At 38.5% G+C, this 13,226-nt stretch overlaps 1 protein-coding gene across 9 annotated transcripts in view; it reads left to right on the forward strand.

Annotated features, from left to right (window-relative positions):
• The first annotated feature begins 661 nt into the window (after positions 1–661).
• LOC121644457 (receptor-type tyrosine-protein phosphatase S-like) overlaps positions 662–13,226 on the forward strand; it is a 68,846-nt gene continuing 56,281 nt past the window's right edge. For all 9 annotated transcript variants that reach the window (XM_041992377.1, XM_041992379.1, XM_041992380.1 and 6 more), the window contains exon 1: positions 662–995. The gene's annotated coding sequence lies outside the window, so the exon portion shown is untranslated. The remainder of the gene's footprint in view (positions 996–13,226) is intronic.

Genomic DNA, 13,226 nt, shown 5'->3' on the forward strand with positions numbered 1-13,226 from the left:
TGACTGCAGCCAAATAAAGTTGAACCAACAGCTGCAACATAAAGAGAACATCATAATTATAATGGAGAAAGGGATTTGTTATACAGCTGAGATTTTCAACTCCTGTATCTCATTGTAATTAACTGAGTGATGTTCAACCCAATAAACAAGTTAATAACTCTTTGCATCCTTACTTTTTGTATTTTATTAAAATAGGTCCACATATTTTCTTCAATATTTTAATGAATCCAGCTATAATTTAATGTGGGAGATCCGCTCTGTGGGAGCTCATATTGGACTCTGACTCTGTATTCCTGCCAACAGCTATAATTAGACACTATATTAGGAGAATCTACGGTTTGCAAGGTGCTTATCTTCATTTTAGCCTCCGGGGAAGACTGTGGAAAATTCAGTCACCAATACACAAGCCCGAGCTACCTCAGCAGCCACCAGTCAGCGATCCAGGGAGAACTGGAGGTGGTGGGATGGATGCGAGGTGGTAATGGGGGTAATAGGGGTGATGGGGGATGCGGTTGCTATTGGAGATCTTGACTGCATCACGTCATGTGTAATGGGGGGAGGGGGAGAGCTCCGGTGAGAGAGGGAGAGAAAAGAAGAGATAGAGCTGGGAGGGGGAGGAGAGGACAGGAGAAAAGAGGAAAGGAGAGGGAGAGAAGGAGGAGGGCATTAAGGAAGAAGGCAGGGAGTATCAATGACATCAACCAGCAGTATCTGAGGCCGCCCGATCAGCAATGCTCTCCCGTCAAAAGGGCTGAGGAGCAGCCGTGACCCGCTGCGCTCCCGAGAGCTCAGACAGACGACAGTCCGGACAGGACGGTGGGGGGAACGCCGGCGATGTGAGCATGCAGCCTCCTCAAAGACAGACCTTTCTCTGAGTGGAGCTCTGCTGCCGCTGGATTACATTTATCCTTGCTGTTTCCAAGGAGGCTTCCAGCTGCAAATCCACCCACATGAATCTAGCAGACCTTAAAGAAGAAAGAGCACTTCCGACCAAGGTAAGCAGCATCCAATATTGTTTTACAATGAATGCGTGCAGCAGTGTGCACCCCACCCAGGCTGCTTTTTCTCACTTGTCGAATAGCCTGAAACTAGCGATGTTTAGGGAAAACGTCTCAGGCGGAGGATTCAAATTCACCCTCCTCTCTCTCTCTTTCTCTCTCTCTCTCTCTCTCTCTGGGACCAAAAGTCTTCTTTGTGTCATTTCCTTCTGATTATAGCATCACTTGTGAGTTTGTTTCAAAGGTTTGGGGTGACAAATAAAGGAGCCCGTGGCTGTGCAGACCAGGCTGGTTGGCAACAGCGCTGGTGAGTGCGCGTCCCCGGTCATCCCCTCTTTATTGTTGGCTGGCCAGTGTAAGCGACCCGTCAGACTGGAAAAGCCTTTGTTCTTCGTCCACCCTCATTTATTTATATTTTTGAATTCCTTTTTTAAATTGTTGATGGCTCTTTTAAGCACATCTTCAGGTACAAGTCTGACTTGAGTCAGATTTCTAATAAAAAAGAATATCAGAAAGTAACATTGCCAAACAAAATGACAGTCATAATTTTAAAAAATGGCTGCAGGTTAAGACATGCATTTTTATTTACTTATTTTTTTCTCGATTTTCCACCTGAATTTAAAAGAAACTCAATAATTTTACTGTTGTATTTATATTTCAGTGATACCACAGCAAAGTAAAAATGCCATTATGATAATGTCATTCTAAACATTTCTGAGAAGCCATTACATACACATTATGAATTCATATGGGCTATTATACTTACATTTGAATAATTTTTGGTACAGAAGGCACCAGGTGGTGAAGCTGACTGACTTATTTAGCAAGACTGTTTTCTAGACAATAGAGTGCTGCATCTGCTATTCTCGAGCATTACTTAAAATAAGTCCATCTGTACAAATAACCTGTAATATAACTCCCAAGGCCTGTTATGTGTTTATAATTACACTCATAATGGTTTATTTTTAACAGAAACACTAATATAAATGCAAGCAGAGTATATTTTAAAGATCCATCTATGTATCTGTTACTTGTTTTCGGGTTTTAATCATGTAAAGTCCTGATGCATGTTTGAGTTTTTTTGTATTTCCACACTGTAAAGTGGAAAATCACACTGTCTTGGTGAATCCAAGGGAGGTCCTCCTCCTCACACACAGATGGACCATTTTCCCTGAGGCACTGTGTGTTTGCTGGTTATTGTTCCAGACCATTTCCACATCCCTAATTATTTTAATCAGTCATTTTTTACGCATGAAGTCCCCTCTTTAGCAGAACCCCGTGATTTTTTTTTCTGCCTTTTATCTCCACTCTGTCTAACAAAAGAATGCACAAGGTGTTATACCTTTGCAGGAGAGGCAAAAATGTAGATATTTAAATTTATTTGATTGGGAAAAGTCACATTCATGTAGCATAATTTACCTGGCAAATATCTTATATATTTTTTCTTCATTTGGAAAAATATTAATTATTTGCTTCTAATCGTCAAGAAATGCTCTGCCCCACACACACATAGTCATTCCGGCTCTGGGAGCAGTAGCTCAGGAAGGACGTGATCGCTTGCACTCTTTAAATAGCTTTCACTGGGTTCAACTATAGGCCTCAGTGGTTTTCTGCTTCGTCCAAACAGATAACGCTGTATGATCCATCCAGACTTGAACGTGTGCACCCAGTGGCGCAGCTCTGGTTTGACGTCAAAGGCTTCATTGAAGTAGAAATTCCCAGATTCTCACAGCATCATTTCCCTAACCGCTCTACTCTCTAGTTTCTTCCCTGCTGTTACATGTTCCTCCCATCCTTGGATTTTGTCAGAATCTCTTGGACACTCTCCATTAGCTTTGCTTTGCTCCAGTCAGCTGGCAGGAAGGAGAACATCAAGGCATGCAACTTTGATGCTGTGAGCATAGCCACCTGTACTACAAGCAGACAGACACTTTGTTGTTGTCTTGGCATTGATATTAATTGACCTTTTCAAAGCCTTCCAAACAAGGATCTTTTAGCTTCTCTGCCTCTTGTCTTGTTTATTTGGTGGTTGTTGAAAATAATTCATGTCCAGCATCCAGAATAAAGCTCTCAGGGCAATTTGTGAGAGATTTGTTGAAGAAAATAAATGATTTATTGAAATTTTAAGACAAATGTAAGCATAGTTTGACTTTATTTTAAGTGATTTATATGTATGATACATTTTTTTCTCTCTCTCCTCAGAGCCTCAATTGGAAGAAAAAAGTCCTTTGATCATTTATAGACACGGAAGGAAGGAATTCCTCTTCCTATATATATATATGTATATTAATAGAGAGAGAGGGAGAGAGAGAGATAATTATATCTTCAAATGCAGATAACAATTCCTGTTTATTTAGAAATTAAAACAATTGATTGTTCTGAAGTGCTTTCTATTCAATAGAGACAGATTAACTACATAAATATGCAAGAATATGCTAAATAAAGGGTAGTTTTGCCAATATTGTTGCGTGAAGTGTAGAATTTAAATAAGTCAAATAAGCAGCTTGTCTTCGTATAATTTAGAGTCATTCAATCAGAGCCAGATTTATTTCTGTAAAAATGTCAAAGCTCCTATTAAACCCTTTTTTTTTGCACAAAGAGATCTGAAACAGAATTATATTGGCTTGGAGATATAGAAACGCATTCTTGAACAAACTCAAATGCATGCACTGTATGAGGAGAATAATGATAAATTTTAGTCTTACAGGTTTGTTACAAAATGGAAAAAGGGAAAGATCAAATCCAATAACCACATGGTGAGGGTAAACAGATAAAAATAAAAATAAAATATAAAAATGCAAAAAACATAGTGAGAGGACAGTGGAATATAAAAGAACCTGAAAAATAGGGGAGGTATCATTTCTTTCAGTAAATGTATGCAGGTAGATGTGAACAAAATACTTTGATAATTCCTAGAATACTTAGAGCATTCAAAAAGCTGTCACAATTACATAAAAAGTCATTGATTAAGTTTTAAGGAGTTCACTTTTTCTAAATAGATTTTACCAGATATTAAAGGGTCATGTAGCCTAACCCTCCTCAGCTTTGTGTTAACTGCATGGATTATGTGCAGATAAGTATTTACAACAACACGTGTTAGATATCCCATTTAAATCTGTCAGATTGCTTACTTATGCTAATATAAATCTGACTCTGTTTTGAGGTTCTCTTTACTGAGCCAGACCCATAATTACCCCATCCTCACCCCCACCCCCCAACTGTGAGGCTATTTGCAGTTATGTGTGCATGTTCATTATGTGTCTTTGTGTTCTTTTATGAGTGAAGGCTTAGAGATAGGTTGTGACTTGACTGATGCCCTTCTCCAGATGAATCAGAGATTCTGATGTGTCAGCAGAGATGAATAATGCACACTCCTCCACTACCTCTCCTCCTCTTCCTCTCCTCTCCACCTCTTGTCTTCAGCCATCCGCCTTTCTTCTCATCATAACTGCCACATCTGAAAACATCTTTACCTCTCGTCTCCACTCCCCCTCCTCTTCTTCTCCTCTCATATGCAAAAGAGGGCAGCTCTGGCTTCTCTCACTGTCCTCCAGTCAACCCTCTTCTCTGCTCCAACAGCTAACTCATGCCCATTAAATTTCAAGGAAGATATTTTTTTGGAGAAATTTCTGCACACTGTTTGATGAGCTTTCCCTGTTTGCGCTGAAAATGGCAAAATGTTGGTGCATGCAGCTCATTATCCAATCATGAGTGGAGGCATTGCAACTATTGACATGGTTTGACAGTTACATCCCTGACTGACAAGAGTCATTAGTCGGGCAGGGCTGACTGACAAGATGGCTGATAAAGCAGGAGACAAACTCCATCAGAACAAGGAAAAATGGAGGGTGCAATATTTAGTTTAAAGTGCAAAGTTAGCTGCCGATAAATGTTCAAATGGCAGAAAATTTTATGCACTTTGTTTGAAGCATTTGACAAGTCCTCAGGTTTAACTTTAGCTCCTGCAGTGAAAAACTCCTTGGTGCATCCAAAGTACGGGGTTTGGATGAATTTATTTAGGCTGGGAGGAGGCTGAAATAGTACTAATATTTTGCAGAGCATAAAATGACAGGATTTTTCAGTGTCTATTGGAATGAAGCCATTTAAATTTTAATGCATGCAACAAAATTGTACATCTACGCTTCATACAGTTACACCTTTTGCAATCAAGTCTCATCAGAGTCATTACATCCTTATGTTGAAGGTTGTGTCACAAAGGCCTTTACTTAGTGAAAAACTTGGGGTGAATATTTTTTTACTTTATGACTGTTATTGCACATTTACTTTAAGGATATTGATATTAGTCAGGATTTATTAAATGAAAACCAAGAAAATGTGGTCCAGACATTTAGCATGCCAAGAAGGTCAGTTCTATTGACTTTAGTGACCTTTTGTCTTGAGTGAAACCCACTTTGAATTTCATCAGCCCATTAAGTCATTATCAGTAGTTATCACACCTGTAAGTATGATTTTGACTGACCAAACTAAACCCACTAGTAGGAAGGAAAGTTTGAATGTCATTTAATTGCTGATGAATGGAAAGTAACCTGTTGTACGTTCAGTAAGGCACCTCTTGGGCTGATGTTAGATGCAAGTAAAATCATAGCAGCCACGATAAACAGTTGGAAAGGTTTGATTTAAAGGTACCTGTAAATTTGTTGCCTAAACCTAACCAAATAGGGACTGACAACAAAAACGGCAGAGCAAACACATGATAAAAAAATTCTATAATGACAAGGAGTTTTTTGTTTGTTTTATTTTAATTTGTTTGTCATGACATCAAAAAAAGTTGGCTTGTGTGACTGCAATTAAGTAAGAAACATGTGATTAGAAAGGTAAGTAGGGATAGCATCCTTCCAACTAATTATTTCCTTCTTTTTTACCTTCAGTATCAACATCTCACTCTGGTGAATCCTGTGATTTTTTTTTTTTTTTTTTTTTTTTTTTTTTTTTTTATATATTTTTTTGTTGATTGCATTTTTGTGCCAGTGCAGCTTAATTAGGTTTGCCAAATTAACCCTCTGAGCACTGTGCCCATTTTTACTTTGCAGACCCACAATAAAATGACAAAATCTCATTTTATAGTACTCAAATGTCTATTTTAATATTTTTGGAGTCATTGTAAAGAAAGATTTGTTAACACGTGTAGTTATCAGAGTATGTGCTACTGGTGAGGAATAAATGAAGGTGGCACACAGCACAAAAAAAAAAAAAATCAGGCTCACCTAAAAAAAAAAACATTTTCAGGATTATCACTTTGCCTTGGAAATGAAACAGCTGTAGATCTAAACCTCTATCAAATCATGGTACAATATGTTGGCATTATCTCTACAAAGGCAATCTTTGACAAAAATCAAGCAGAACAAAATTAGAAAGGTTTTTGTACAAAGCCTCCCAAATGGCCATTTTGTCACAGTTTGTTCGCAACGTCCCCCATTTGCATACGAATTGGGGTTTCCCCTAACATAGTTACACTGTTGTGTCCAGAAATATCAAATCACTTCATAATTCTCTTTTGAACAGAATACCTGCAAAACCTACAACATCCCCTCTAGCAGTCATTGATTAAAGCCTTAAAAATCCATATCTTCTCATTAAAATTACAAATGCATATTTTCTTTTTCACTGTGAAAATCAGGCCTTAAAATGGGTGAGATGATTTTCACACCTTTGCTTCATTTAATATGCACAGATCTATAAATATGCAAATGAGCCCTTCATCTATCACCATCGCTCACCTGACTGCAGCCGTTCGCTCTCTACTCAGCTGAAACACTCTTGACTCTTTGCCTTGTTATTGAACAGCTAATAATGTCAGATAAACCTTGCTCTGACAAGTCCCACCCTGCAAGTTTTACAGGATGGCTTGAAGATTGTAGGGGTGTTATATATAAAGCTCTTTCTGTTTGAATTTGCATTTTTAAACCGTCACTGGTTCACTGCAGACAGAGCTGCTCAGTCGTGCCATTGGCTACTTATTTCTCTTGTTGTATGTGCTCTATCATTAAAAAAAAAATGTGATTTTCAATGGACATTAGCATACTAAAGACTGGAACACTTAACCATTACAAATGCATCAGCAGTTATGTCAGTGTATTACTGTAGGCACATTAGTATTTTTAGAGTAATCAGTTTGTGACAGTGCTACTTAGCGTAACCTCATCACCAGCTAGCATGACTTTAATCTTAAATTTATCTTTATATTATAATTCCCAATTATGATAGAAATCCTCCAACAAATAGCTCCGATTCTTGTGCCATTTGTTCAAATCAAGTAAGCTCCCTTCATGTTAGCTCAGAGTAAAGAAAGATCAGAGTAAAGAAAAGGTTTTGGCTCACCTCCATATGGCAGCTGACAGTGAAGGAAAACTTTATTGCATCAGTGAAAAGCTTTTCGTCTTTAAAGACCGTTACCTTACAGGATGGAAAAGGGATGATGTCCAGGAAACTTATGGCTCCATTCCATCATCACAACACACAGACAGAAAACTTAAAAGCTAGAAGATTAAACTCCTTCCTGGGTCAGCAGGAGCATTCTTCAGTCTGTTATATGTTTGTGTGTGTGTTTGTGTGTATGCAGGTGGTGAGGCTGGTTGACATGGCATCTCAAATACAGCCCCACATTTATTTGTGGCATTTCATGAGCACTCTGTCTTTGGTGCACTGGAGGTGGCAAGGGGAGGGGTTGCCAGTTTGGATGAAACGTTTGACGGTGGTAAGAGTAATGGCTAGTCATTCGTGGCAAGTATTCGTGTGCAAGTCTGTTACCCTTGACATGCATTTCATCTCTTCACTTACCCACACACACTCCATCTGATTTGAGCATCGAGACGGGGGGACAAATGCACTTTTTCTAGCCCATTACTCCCGTTTTCAATTCTATTCACAACTTTATAGTCCCTCAAGGAGAAATTCATTTGGCGTCACAAATCTCATCTCCATCAGGAAGTCATGCAATGGCTGCTTAGTGACAGAACTGCTAAGGCTGGTCACCTGTGTAGCACATAAAAAGGATTTGTTCACCATAGTGTCAAAAACAGCTCTGTTTTGAAATACTCCTATGTTATATTCACATAGGTTTTCATTAGCATAACAAGCAAATAAAAACTATTAAAAATGTATGCACTGGATATGACAAAGAAGTCTGTCCATTCGTCTGTTCCTGCTTATTCCAATACACATTTGATTGCAAATGTAAGAGTAAAACCAAGCTTCCTTTTTTTCTAAAACATAACAAAATGGGGAAAGACTGTCCAGCTCTGTGTTTTAGTACTTCCAACTGCCTTAAACTAAATGCCAAGCAGTATGGTGTGTGAAATGTATTTTAATGTTCTATAGTTGCTCTCATGTTGTTGCAGAATGATCTTGCAGTTGTGAATTAATGAGCTCTCAGTGGACAATTTATCATGTGATCTTACCAGACAGGTGATACCATGGCAGCACAAATACACAGGAGAGAGTGGGTTTCTGGGCAAACACAACAACGTGTCTCCAGGAAACTAATAAGGATCTCTCAAAGAGATTTTTACATAAGCAGTAAACGAATAAAGAGAGGGGGAAAAGATTGCAGCACACAAATGAACTGTTATTAGGAAGTGCACACTAAAGGGTTAGAGTCATGCTGTGCCAAGTTTGTGGATAGCTGCCTTTACAATGGTTTTCAGTCTATAAATCAATCAGCTGAATAAATTTGACGACCATCTAAAACATTCATTAGTGAGATCCTCGTTGGATAATTGTGTGTGAATGATCAGTCTGTATGATGTTATTAAAATGCAGCACAGCGTTCTCAAGGCTGCTGTTATCACTGTCAAGACAGGCTTATCGGCAGGCCTTGAAATCTGCTTTACACAACCCGACTTTGTCTTCTCACTGATGCTAAATAGCTTAAACAGAGGGGGGGTAAAAATAGCTGGCATGTCTCTTTAATGAAACCTATTTGAATTATGAATATGGTCAGGATGATGACAAAGACGTCCAGAAGGATGAAGGTGCTCTCCGTTGTCAGGGAGTCTGAGTCCTGCTTCAGAACAAGCTCTCTAATTGGCTATGGTGTGTCTTGACTAGCAGTGTGCACATTTTCTGCATGTGTGTCTTGCTTCATGGATTTGAAGTATTTAGAACAAATTTATTAACTGCACTTTGTATTTATGTACAGAAGCAATGATATGGCACACACTTTAATTAGCAATTGGCCCTATAATTGGATGATGGTACACGATGCTGCTTTTCGTATGTCAGAGCTGTTAAACAATTAACAAATGTACATGCAAGTGCATAATTATGTGGACATCAGTATGTATATACAGTTCTCTCTTGCTAGGACAAGTCTCTGTGCCAGTCTTGGGTATGCTAATTGGACAGTGAGTTGACAAGGATTCAACCATCAGCCTGTGTAATGAGCCGCTGCACAAAGAATCAGCTGCGTCTGAGGAGAAGAGGCAACACAGAGAGAAAGAGGTTATTGAGAGAAATTACGGGTAAAATTTTGCTGTTTTTCAGCTCTGTGTTGTTTCACTTGATTCAACATTACAGAGGTGTCTTTGCGTGAACATTCCCGCACCTTGTTCTTGCTGTGTTGTCAGATTACAAAGCTTTGTCTGTCAGGTGAAGCTGCCTCTGTGAATCAGTTTTGTAGCAACAGAAACAGCCATGTTTTAGCTGGATGACGATGCATTTTTTTTGGCATTACCCTGATGAATTTTAAAGGGTTGAAAAATCGATTTGCACATAGAAGCAAGTAATCCCACAGCTTATTAGAAAGCATGAAAATCGTTAAATTGAAGCTGCAAGGTATTCACCCAATTATGTGACACATAGATCCCTTTTTGAACAAATTTGGGACGTGTCAAGTCATCTAGCTTTGCTCCCACATTTATACTTACTTTTGATCACCTCCGCTTGCTCACCTGTGTTCAGAATTTTAAGATTATGTGTTTTTAGCAACCAAGAATTTGTTCCATTGGCATTGTTTTCAAAGAAAAATAAATATTCTTAGCTTTCTTTTCTTAAACCTTTCTTCACACTTAAGCCAGTAACCTACTTAGATATCGGCCAAACCAGGTAGTCAAAAACAGAATGCCTCACTGTTAATAAACCATTTGTTTTTACAAAAACATCAGAGATTAATGTTCCCTGTTTGAGTGTTACATGATCACATTCTAAATACCATGACAGCATTTCACAGAAATGTGATTTTGAAGTCATTTCCTAATATAAAGGTAATGTTAGATCACTCTTCATTGTAGCAGCACAGTAACTCTTCCTTCCTTGTGACTCTACTGTGACCCTCCTCTAGTAATCTGCACTATACTGTATTTATACCATTTGGTAATTCACTTTCTGCTTAGCAGGCTACAGTCCATCTGTTGCAGGACTCGTCCGAGGCCGTTCCATCCATTATGAGATGCCTCTTTATATTGTAGTCGTGTTAGTCTCTCTGACCTTGGAGCCACTTTGAGGTGCGTGGGTGTACATTTGCTGCCCCATTACTGGGATACAACAGCCTTGCGCTGTCCTAGACATGCAGAGATTGAGGTCAGAGGGAAAGTTAGTTTGGTTAGTCATCAACCCCCCCCCATCCCTCCCTCCTTCTGCTCCCCATCACATATGCATGTGTAAATGTAATGATCGAAAAGTGGGTCACCTGCAATTTTCTTTTATTGTTTGTTTGTTTTATTGATGGAGCAGTGATTGAAACACTGACGTGATGTAAAATAATGGTAAAGCTGGTGTGCAATTTCACTGATGTGGAGTAGGAAAGGCTGTAAAAGCATTTTCACTTAATACTGGGATTAGACTAAGGGGTTAGACAGCAAGGACGTCTCTGTAAATGTAGAAAAAAAATCAAAGTGTAGATTTAAGAAAATTCACCCTGTTAGCTGTAGGTGATCAGTTAATTAAATGGTGGCCTCAAGTGAAACTCCTGCTCCATACCAGCGAAAGCCAGAGAGATGTCTGTGGGCAGATGCAGTTTTTAGTTTCTTTGTCATCCTGAGGAACCTTAAGATTTAGGTATAGTGCTTTCGTTATAATGACAAAATCATGCTGCTTTTCTGCAGATCACATAATCAATTATAAAAAAGAAACATCCCACTGGAGACTCAGAGATTTGAAAGCAGTCACAAAATGAACCCACAATGCACGCATGAATACCTGCATATGCTTACATCAAAAAGGAGGCAGAAAATGTGCGAAGATGAATGTTTATAAAAATGGAAATCAAAATCTTCTGTATATAGTGTTGTCAACAAAAAAATGAAGAATGAAGAATAAAGACAAGAAATAACCTGAAATACTCAGAAACTGAAATAATATATAACAAAATCAAATATTTAGAATTAAAGTAAAAAAAAAATCCTGATTTAAAAACATTTATTTAATATTAAGCCTCAGTCGGGTTGGAATCCTCTCTTGTGAGTCAGACAGCAGTACAAAGGACTGTAGAAAAAAAAATAGATATAATTTGAAATAATGAAATTGAAATGAGGGTAAGAGTTGGCCAAAAACAGGCATGACCTAAAATGGAGCCATTCATGATGCCAAAAGACTTGTCTTCCAGTTGCATTTTTTTTCTTTTGACTGAATCAAATCCCCCAAATGATTCAATTCAATGTGACATGAATTAAAAAATTGTTAGATTTAGGAACTAGTGGTCTGGATGGAAATTAAATGCTGTAGTGAAAATTCCTGTCAGTCTTGCTTTCAAATTCTTGGATATTTAAAAAAATATATAAATAAATAATTCAATAAGGGCTTCCACGCAATAGGGTCTTACATTACATTTATGTCGGGGGTCTCAAACTCTGATTCTCAAGGGCCACTTTCCTGTGGGTTTTAAAGGTTTCCCTACTCCAACACACCTGATTCAAATTAGATTAGTCCAATAGCTTGTTGTCAAGTTCTGCACAATGACCCATTAATATGAGTCAGGTATGTTAAAGCAGGGAAACATCTAAAACCTGACAACATCATTATTATTTATGTCATGATCTGTTTGTTGCTTTGTTTTGCTTTTTTTTCAGACTACGTTTTTTGCTTTAGTTCATGCTTCTGTTTCTAATGTTATTTTGCTCACTCTCCTCTCAGGTTTTTCACTCACTTCTCAACCGGCAGCAACCATTTTCACTGAAAGTCTGAAAAAATAAACAGACTCTTATGATATAAAACATATGTTTTATATTGCAGTGAATATTTTTAGAGAAACTCCCCACAATCCTGTTTATTTCTTACTCTCAGGGTCGTTGCAGGTTGAGAACATTATTACTATTTATGTCATGATCTGTGGATTTTGATTCTGTTTTCTAGCTTAGTTTATGTTACATTTCTGTTTCTAATATTATTTCCTCAGTCTGCTCTCAGGTTTTCAGTTCAGGTTGTTTTCAATTTCAGGTTGACTATTCGGTTACTTCCTGTTCCTATCTTACACCTGGTCCTCTGTTGCTGATTTCCACACCTGCTCCTTCTTTATTTGTTAGTTCCCTTTTTATAAATACTCACTTTTGGGGGGATTTTTTTTTTTTTTTTTGTCAGTTGTCATTAGTTTTGTTATTTAGTTTTTTTTTGTTCCAGTTCTAGTTAATCCTGCCATTACAACACCTTTAGTGTCATTAAACAGACACTAGTTTTTATGTCTTCCTGCCCTGTAGTCCTGCATTTGAGTCTTTGTCACCTTTCACCTATAGTGCATGACAATTTGTCAGTATTTCTCCTGATGATACTGTTTGGACGCATGTTGTATGGAGCATCCCTGTCCTAATTTCAGTATCCTGCATGCAGCATTGAGTAAGCCTAACGGAGATTTAGTGGAGGTACCCAGGTCTCCAGATTCATTTACATTCAGCGCAAAGATTTGGGCGGTATTTGAGTGACAGGTGTGTTTTCTTGTCGGAGAGGAGCTTCAGATATTTTATTTCCTCTGCTAAAAATGCAACTGGGGCGGTGTAGCTCATGTCTGCAGTAAGCCGTGCTTCATCCTGTGCCTCTGATCCTCAACGTGTGTGTCTGTGTGTGTGTGTGTGTGTGTGTGTGTGTGTGTGTGTGTGTGTGTGTGTGTGTGTGTGTGTGTGTGTGTATGTGTGTGTATGTGTCTGTTGGATCTGTGTTTAAGAGAGTGGAAGGAAGTGTGTGTGTGTGTGTGTGTGTGTGTGTGTATGTGAGAGTTAGTGCCAATCTCCCCCATGATGCTTTGCCATCTGCCATGTGTGTATATATGTGTGTGCATGTGTG

Source organism: Melanotaenia boesemani, chromosome 8 (assembly GCF_017639745.1).
Source record: "Melanotaenia boesemani isolate fMelBoe1 chromosome 8, fMelBoe1.pri, whole genome shotgun sequence".
NCBI classification, from domain to species: domain Eukaryota; kingdom Metazoa; phylum Chordata; class Actinopteri; order Atheriniformes; family Melanotaeniidae; genus Melanotaenia; species Melanotaenia boesemani.